The following is a 9,447-nucleotide window of genomic DNA, read 5'->3' as shown; positions in this document are numbered from 1 at the left end:
CTTTTATTAGTTTTGTGTATCTGATCATTCTTTTTTTTTTTTTAAAGATTTTTTATTTATTTGTCAGAGAGAGAGAGACAAAGCACAAGCAGGGGGAACAGCAGGTAGAGGGAGAAGCAGGGAGCCCAACGCAGGTCTCGATCCCAGGGTCCTGGGATCACGACCTGAGCTGAAGGCAAGACACTTAACGGACTGAGCCACCCAGGCATCCCTCCGACAATTCTTTCTTCAAACACTCCTTGGCCCCCTTTTGCCAGTTCTCTTTTACCTCTCCTTTTCTCTGTCTCTCCAAGTGATTTTTCTGGTTCTATAGTTTAAAATCCTAGCCTGAACTTGTATTTCTGGTCCTGATCTCTAGATCTGTACACCTAAGAGCACATTTGGATGATTGCTAAACATCTCAAATGTAACATGTTCTTTCTTCCTCATTCCCATCCCCCTTCTTGTAACAAACCTGGTCCTCCCCAAATCTTCCCTCTCCCAGTGCTTGGCACAACCATCCACCCAGTTACTAAACCCAGAAGCACAATCATCCCTGACTCCTCTCATTTCCTTACTCCTCACATCTAATCCAGGACCCAGTCCTATTCCAAATATATTTAGTATCCACCTACAGCTCTCCACTTTTTTGTCACCACTCTGGTCCAGGCCATCTTCATCTCTCACGTAGACTACTGCCATGGACTCCTAACTTCTCTTTCCATTTTTATTCTTGTCCCCTTCAATTCATCCTTCACATATAAACAAGAGTGGACTTCTTATAAATCCTATGACTCCCCTACTTGAAACTGTAGAAGGACTTCCTACTACACTCAAAATCAAATCCAAATTCATTTCCATGGCCTGCAAAGCTCTATATAACCTGGACCATGAGTATGTTTCCTACCTCATTTCATGTTGCTATATTCCAGATATACTGTGGAACAGGCACATATCCACATTAACTCTCTCTCAGACCCTTGTTTACTTCATAATATTTATTACACTGTGTTTATTCTTTTATTTCTGTATTTACTTTTTTCTCTGTTAGGCTCCCGACTGAAATACCTGTTTCTCTATCAGGCTCCCAACTAAAATATGTTTGTCTCTGCTTCCCACTGTTTTCCCCAAAACCTGGTAAAAGACCAAGATACAAGATTTTTGCTCACTGACTGGATGAATGAACAGATATGGCAAAAGATGTCATTGCAGAATAATCTTCCCATGCAAAGAAAGTGCTAGAAGATATCATTAAACATCAAATTCTCAAATTTCAATCTCAAATTGTTATGACTTACACAAATAAACTATTAACAATAATACAAAAAGGTTGAGAGAAGAGCCTACAGAAATACATCATTTTTTAAAAGAATCTCACATATGTTGTGAAATATACACACAATGAAATGTATACATATTTATTTACTGAACCTTCATTAATACTGAGCAAACAACATGCACCCTGATGTTTATAGCGTCAACAATAGCCAAATTATGGAAACAGCCCAAATGTCCATCAACTGATGGATAAAGATGTGATGGATAAAGATGTACACACACACACACACACACACACACACACACACACGGAATATTACTCAGCCATCAAAAAGAATGAAATCTTGTCATTTGCAACGACATGGGTGGAGCTAGAGTGTATTATGCTAAGTGAAATAAGTCAGTCAGAGAAAGACAAATACCATATGATTTCACTCATATGTGGAATTTAAGAAACAAAACAGATGAACAAAGGGAAGGGGAAAAAAGAGAGGGAAACAAAATATAAGAGACTCAACTATAGAGAACAAACTGAGGGTTGATGGAGGGAGGTGGGCGGGGGATGGGCTAAATGAGTGATGGGCATTGAGGAGGGCACTTGTGATGAACACCAAATGTAAGTGATGAATCACTAAATTCTACTCCTGAAACCAATATTACCCTGTATGTTAACTAGAATTTAAATAAAAACTTGAAACAAAACAAAACAAAAATACTGAGCAAACAATGATCAAGTAAGCAGCAGTGAAAAGACATGCTTTCAAAGAGGATTGGGAAAGAGTTTTCTCTTAGCAACTGCTCAGCAGGCTACTGGATGGTAACAATGATAACAGTCATGGTTAACTATATGCCATTCTAAATGCTTTACTTAAATCTATTCATTTAACCCTAACAGTAAAGGTACTGACTTCATTGTCTACGAGGAAACTGAGATGGCAAGAGGTGAAGTAACTAGCCAAAGGGTTGCACAGTAGTAAGAGCTGGAATTGGAAACAAGGCAATCTAGCTTTTTGGCCCTGGCTCTTAACACTATCTACCTAGTCCTTCCAAAAAAATCTATAAAGACCAAGCTTATTATTAAAGAACTTCAAGAACAAGAGAAAACATCACAATGCACTACTGAAAAGACTATGTATCTTTGGATACCGACAAACTCTTCAGCAATTACCATTAAGCTGGGATAGGATTACTCAGTGGGTTGCCCTTGCTTAATTTAAAAATGCCTTAAGCTTTAAATGCCTTAATCTTATCTGACACAGACAAGTATCTCCTGTTCAAATTTCCAAAACCTTCAAGGAGCGTAATATTTTTAAATGAGCTTTACAGAGGGTTTACATAATATATAATATCAGTTTGGCAAACCCTATACAAAGTTGCTTCCCAAACAGAGTTCCTTGAAGCAATAAACTCTTTAAAAGTTTACCCCTCAAAATGTTTGCAAGTCTGTGAAGGTAGATTATTAACTAATACAACAACAAACAAATTATCACTTAACTCATCCAATTTGTTTCTGAGGTTAGTAAAGATTCTCTAATCTGGCGTTTATTTCTATACCAAAGAGAGAGAGAGAGACACCAACAAAGAGCACTAGGCAAAAGAGCAGTGATAGTAAGTATCTAGCCCTCTGATCTCCAAAAACGGGGAAAGACTAAACAGGTTTTGTGAAATCAGTAGAAGCAAAAAGGTTCTCAACAAGACAAAGAGTTAACTATTCCTACAGTGGCTATTTACCCAGAATAAAATAGAGAAATGACTCTACAGATTAAGAGATAATATAACAGAATATTAAAATTATAAACAGTTTGGGGAAATTTTTTTTAGCATGAACAAAGAAATTAATAGTTTCCTCCTACCTATTACCAACAACATTCATTCAGTAGAGACATGTGTAACAAAGATACTCTCTTTTCCACTTGTCAGAAAGAAGACACCTTGATATCTGATAGTAATGAAGCATGAATTCAGAATAGCTGTTCTGAAGAACAGAATTTTCTTTTACCTTTCCTTATTCCATTCCACTGCAAATCTTGCCAAGTACAGTGTTTTTGTTTTCCTAGAATTTACAAGAATAAATCAGCTAAAAAGGGGGGGGAAATGTATACCTATAAATCCCTTTAATACATAAAAGACATCATTTTCATACAAACCAGGAAATATTACCAAACCATAAAAAGATGCCTGGAGACAACCTTAGCAGAACAGAAAGAACACTTGGGACCTCATTTCCAGTTCAGGTTCTGGCACTACCTAAACCACATGACCTCAGGCAAGCCAATTACTGATTGTTTCTGGGGAAGACTATAACAATATGTTCACAGAGGTTGCTTTTAATTCTAAATATTGCTTTCAGTGGGTTTCGGTAAAATGATAGTTTTTTTACTTAATAAAGTAAGGCTACTTTTAACCTTTAGTTAACCATATATAAGCACCAAAAACTTCACCTTCCTCTGCACTTGGAAATTCTTAAGTGACAATACAAGATGACCAAGAAAGATCAGATTTAAACTCCCAAATGCAAAACTATACTCATTTTCCAGTCACCGACTTATTAACCACAGTGACTAATTCAATGGGTTACAGTATCAAACTATTCCTAGATAGCTTTTATTGGGTTCAAAAGTAGGGCAAAGATCATCTCAGAAAAGTGTGTGATATTTTCAGATAAATAGCACACTTAATATAAAACATCAAATTGTGAAATGATACAAGCAACAGAATTCTGCACTGATATATTTCCAGCTTTCAGAGTAAACTGACACCACCGGATTTTCATTTCTACAGTGATTTCCCATTTACTATCTCACTTAATCACTGTGACAATCCTATGAAATAAGTAAGCAGTATTTTATCAACACAATCCAGACCAGCTCAGAAAGTTAGGTAACCTACCAATATTTATTCTGGAATGTAAGTCACAGAAATTAAACTGTATTAATCAAGTAGGATATATACCTCAAAGGGAAAAAAAAAAAGCTTTAGTGTTTTAAAATAATATAGGCAAAGAAGTAAAATATAAAAGATTTCTACTATAGAGTCATTTCACACCCATACAAATCGGCCACATTTATCTAGGTACCACCATCCTTCTTCCAAAGGTCAATAAAAACACATTCTAGAATTCATAAAATGTTGCCTAATAAATAATTTCTTACTATCATTTATGCTAAAAATACACAACTAAAATCACAGCTCATAACACAATTAATAGGCAATAGCTGTCAGAACATTAAATTCTATATCATTACAACACCAGAAACACTTGTACACATTTCTCCAAAAAATCAGTGTAGTCTGTCTACAAAATTTCTGCCATCAGCCCCAAAGGAGAATTGAAAGACATTAAAGTTAGGAAAAGGAGCCGTCTTGCCATGATAGATAAACAGTGCCAGAACCTATAAGAGATTTTTGCATGGATTTGCAGAAAAACAAAAGATAATAGTTTAAACCTACTGGAGGTCATTAAGTAATCTTAGTGTGACAGAGGGCCACCTACGGCTTCTTGGAAGTTTAGAGGTTAAGCTGACCTCCACGTTTTATTGCAAATACCTCCACTCTAATATAACAACAAGGGGCGGGGGGCGGTCAGGGATTTGGAAGAGGTAGAGAACCCTACTCTTCATAAAGTAGGAGGAGATCCGCGAAGGGTCTTTGCAAAAATCAACGGAGCGAAGGCCCCATTCCCTTGGCCACCAACGCTTTAGATGGCACTTACATGCCTGAATTTTGTTTAGCAGCGAATACGTTTAGTATCATGTGTTACCATGTGTCAGTGGTTGGGAGGTCAAACTGACAGGTCCTGAGAAACAGCTTGGTCATCAGCAGGGAGGATCTCCATTTACTCTGAGGTCCTAAACACCCAGGCAGGAAAAGATGGGTACTGTACAGAGCTTAGAACAGCTTCCAAGTCCGCGACAATGAGAGCGAATGGTAAGAAATCCAGTGTATGGGTTCACTGTACTGGTAGCCAACCATGAGGAGGTGTCCCATATAACCTGGCTACCGCCAGACTGAGGCACTCAGAGTCAGCAGCGCCCTGAAACACTGCTTGAAGTCGAAATCACGGTGCCCCAGATCTGCATGGTCTAAGTGGGAGAGCTCCGGAAGAAGCCAAGCTCTGAGGACAGTCTTAGGCTTCCGTCCCCAATTCCACGCGGGGGCTTACCTACCCGCTCTGACCCTGGCTTCTCCGGATCAGAATCCTGCAAGCGGCTCGCGACCGACTCTCACACCGCCGCTGGGGTCCGGCCAACCGGAACTCGCGCGCGTCACTTCCGGTCCGTTCCCCACCCCCCCCCCAGCCCTCCGGGGTCCGCCTCCAAAAAACAAAAGTTCCTCTCTCATTTCTGGAACCTCCGTGGATCGTCGCCGGATTTCAGCTCGGGTTTAGGTTCGGGACCTGTGGGCGGGGCGAGAGGAAGAATGACTGTTTTCTTCGCGGATCTTGATCCGGAACTTATCCAGGAGTCCCGGAAGAGATAACTCGCGGGATAGAAGCGTGTTCACTACCCGAAAGAAAAACCGCAAAGGCGCGAGTGAGGCGGTGGGGAGATTCTCTAGGTAAGTCAGCCCTTCTCCATTCTCTCTCCACCTGGAATGTTTCGTCCCACCTCATTCCATACCTCCTCCCCCGGCCTTTCATCTTCCCCATAGACTGCTCCGCCCAAGTGGACGCTGGAGCCACTGTTCCTGTTCTGCCAGTCGTCCTTTGGAAAAAGGGACCAAGATCCTGGGAAGGAGAAGGACCCAGAAATTCTGGTTCCCATCAACTCCTCCATTCAGGCAGCATCGATGCGCGCTCTCCGAATGTGAGAAGATACCGCGCAGGCCTCACATTCTGTTGAGTATTTACTTACTGAATACCCACAGCGTATGAAGTTGTTGAGTCCTGCGAGGAAAGAAAAGTTTCCACGAATATGACCGAAAAATGTGTCTCTGTGTAACACAGACAAAATGTTCAGAGAAATATTTAATCCTTTAACGTGATACCACCACCACCACCCCCCCCCGGCACTAAACGCTGAGAATCTGATGTGCAGTAGTTATGTGTAATTGCTACAGCAGTTCTGTAGAGCAAATAATTAAGATTGATTGGGGGATGATAAAGACTTTAGAGAAAGTTGTCATTTGAATCACGCCTTCGTGGCTGATTCAAACTTGTGTTTGTGTATTTAAGTGGAGAAAAATAGAAAATAATTTTTGGGGAGAGATTGCTTCTTGAAGGGACCCAGTAATTTGGTGTGGCTGGAGAGTACAGTATGTAGCAGGAGAGTATATTAGAAGGATAAAGTAGGTTGTAAACAAACTGTGTAGTGCTTTGAATTCGTGCTAAGGGATTTGTTTTATTCTTTAGGCGTTTATCTGGTGGTTTTTGAGCTGGGAAATTACAGGATCAAATTTGTGCTTTAGAAGTATAATTTTAATGCCAGAGGACTAGAGTGAACTAGGACATGCATGAAGAAAATGTGGAAAGATCAGTTGGAGAAGTTAATCTTGGAGGTTTGAGGCTAAGAGATCATTAGGGCACTGGTAGTAAAGGTAAGGAGATAGGTTTAACACAGATAAATTCAACAAGGTTTGGTAACTGTATGTGGTAGGACAGAGGAGAAAAAGTCCAGGGTTACTCAGAAATCAAGAATACAGAAGTTTGAGAGGGAAAGGAAGATACTGAGTTCAGTTTAGGACGAAGAGTAGAATACTTCATAGTACTCTAGCAGAAGCTGGAAATTCAAGATTTGAGACCAGGAGAGACTTTAGGAGTCCTCAGCATATGACAGTTTGAGAATAAATGAGATTGTCTCTCTCTCCTAGATGTCAGCTCTATTAAGAGTGGGACTTTGTTTTGTTCAGTGCTCTATCTTTAGGATCCAGAACAGTGCCTGGTACACAATAGGCCCTCCGTAAGTATCGATTGAATGGAAAGAGAGTATATAGACCATCCCTGTCCGAAAGAAATTTCATGGAAATGTTCTAGATCTTAATAGAGTGGCCCGCTAGCCACTTTTAAGTTGTTGAGCTGTTGAGCACTTGAAATGTGGCTCAGTGCAACTGAAGAACTGAATTTTTATTTAGTTTTAATTAAGTTTAGATAACTATGTTTGACTGATGGCTACTATATTGGACAATGTATGTATAGACTGAAAGGGCGTCCAAATGTTAAGCAGGGGTAATTATGTACATAGGGGGTGAACAGGACATAGAGCTAGAGGAGATTGGAAAAAACCTATCAGAAAGATAATCTGACAGATTAAAGAATTTTAGGGAGGAAAGTTTAAAGAAAAATTATCAGTGAGTTGTGGGGAAAGCTCAAGATGAGGCCTAAAAGGCAACTCTATTTGGCAATTAGCAAGTATCTAATGCCTTAGCAATTTCAATTGAGTGGGGAAGGGAAGCAGGTAATTAAAGAAGTTTAGAGGTAAAGGGAAGAGGGAAAGTCAGGCAGTGGTTTAAGGGTCAAAGAGGATTTTGGAAAGTTTTTTTTTTTAGGTTGGAAAGGCCGGTGGAGTGGGATTAATGGGTGGAGTGTGGTTCAGGAGGGGAGCACTGGGTTTATTGATACGTTTGTAGTGGAAGTAGGGGGACAGGCTGAAACACCTTTTGGAGTTAGATGATAATGTGATCAGGCTGATACGAGATTAGAACATCCTAAAGAATAAAGATGTTAGGATTAACATGTTAGAGACCTCATGAGATGGTACAGAAGCAGTAAGCTTGGTAATTTCTGGAACTTTTTCTGCTTTCGGTTTTTGCTGACTCTTACTGGTATATATGTTTTTAGATAAAGTTAAGAAGATGAGAAGTTTTCTGTCATGATCTCTAGATGAGTATCTTTTATACCACTTTTGCTAGTTATGTTACTGCGGATAAGCAGCTTCTCTGTTGGATCCTTATTTTTCTTTTTTTTTTTTAGATTTATTTATTTATTTATTTGACACAGAGAGAGGGAACACAAGCAGGGAGAGTGGGAGAGGGAGAAGCAGGCTTCCCGCCGAGCAGGGAGCCCCATGCGGGGCTCGATCCGAGGACCCTGGGATCATGACCTGAGCCAAAGGCAGACACTTAATGACTGAGACACCCAGGCGCCCCTGATCCTTATTTTTCTTGTCTTTAATATGAGGCTTATGTCTTTTTTCTTATTTTCACAACAGCCATAATGGAAGTAAAGTGTTTAGTAATTTATGCAACACGTAATAGGTCCTCTATATGCAGTTCCCTTCTCCAGATAATACCTGAATCTGGTATATAGGATATTTGGTTACTTTACAACCTAGAAGTTGGTGGGGGAAGATCCTTCTGATTGTTGACATGGAGGTTATATATATATAATTTTTATGTAATTGAATTTTTGTTCATTTTGGAGTCTAGTTGTTAGATTATCAGAGAGAAGTCCTGCTGACATGTAAACCTCATGTAGTAAATGATAGATGCATCATGAGATAATGTAGGTTCTAATAAGAATTTAATATATTTTTTTCTGACTGCAAAGGCATCTAGAGCCATAAAGTACTATGTCAGTACAGCCCTGTCACCAGATGTCACACCAGTGAAAGGAATGAAACTGGGTACTGACAACTTAACGTGTGTGACCCTCTTACCTCTGGCCACTCCATGTCACTCTCTTTTGATCCCTCAATGTTCATTTCTTTAGGATTCTGTTTTAGCCCTTCCTTCACTCTGTATACTTGTCCCAGTGGCCTCACCACTTTCATCACTTCAGTAACTTCAGATATATGTTGTTTTCTTAAATCTGTATTTCTGGCCTAGGCTTATCATCTGACCTTTAAGATGGTATATCCTTTTTTATTGTTGCTGGACATCTCTAACCAGGATGTCTTTTGGTCAAACCAAGTGTAATATATCCTAAACTGATTTCAGTATCTTTTACTTTCAAACCTGCTACTTCACAAAAATCCTCTTCATCAGTAAATAGTACCTCTGTTCTCCATTTGTTCAAATCCAGGTCATTCTAAACTTCTCCCTTTCTTTTATCACCAGACCTCCAGTGAGTCACCAGATCATACAGACGTGCCTTGGCCACTTGTTTCCTTTTTCACTGACATTTCTCTTGTCTAAGTGACTATCACCTCATCTAGACTATTGGGAAAGGCAAAATAGAGCAGCATTAAGAACATGGGAATGAGGGGCGCCTGGGTGGCTCAGCCGGTTAAGCGTCTGCCTTCGGCTCAGGTCATG

The 9,447-nt window shown here is 39.9% G+C and overlaps 2 protein-coding genes across 7 annotated transcripts in view; one reads left to right on the top strand and one right to left on the bottom strand.

Annotated features, from left to right (window-relative positions):
* Window positions 1-5,570, bottom strand: part of VMP1 (vacuole membrane protein 1) — a 120,721-nt gene extending 115,151 nt beyond the window's left edge. For 2 of the 5 annotated variants that reach the window (XM_081806046.1, XM_081806049.1), the window contains exon 1: window positions 5,424-5,569. The gene's annotated coding sequence lies outside the window, so the exon portion shown is untranslated. The other 3 variants (XM_081806050.1, XM_081806048.1, XM_081806047.1) reach the window with 3 other exon arrangements.
* Window positions 5,571-5,619: 49 nt separating this feature from the next.
* Window positions 5,620-9,447, top strand: part of PTRH2 (peptidyl-tRNA hydrolase 2) — a 5,875-nt gene continuing 2,047 nt past the window's right edge. Inside the window, exons 1-2 of one of the 2 annotated variants that reach the window (XM_031035606.2) lie at window positions 5,620-5,814; window positions 5,908-6,093. The gene's annotated coding sequence lies outside the window, so the exon portion shown is untranslated. The remainder of the gene's footprint in view (window positions 5,815-5,907; window positions 6,094-9,447) is intronic. The other variant, XM_006740313.3, reaches the window with a different exon arrangement.

The sequence above is a fragment of the Leptonychotes weddellii genome, chromosome 15 (assembly GCF_054177405.1).
Source record: "Leptonychotes weddellii isolate Sample4059 chromosome 15, ASM5417740v2, whole genome shotgun sequence".
Classification (NCBI taxonomy): domain Eukaryota; kingdom Metazoa; phylum Chordata; class Mammalia; order Carnivora; family Phocidae; genus Leptonychotes; species Leptonychotes weddellii.
Note: the sequence above shows the minus strand (reverse complement) of the source record. Positions and strands in the feature narration are given on the sequence as shown.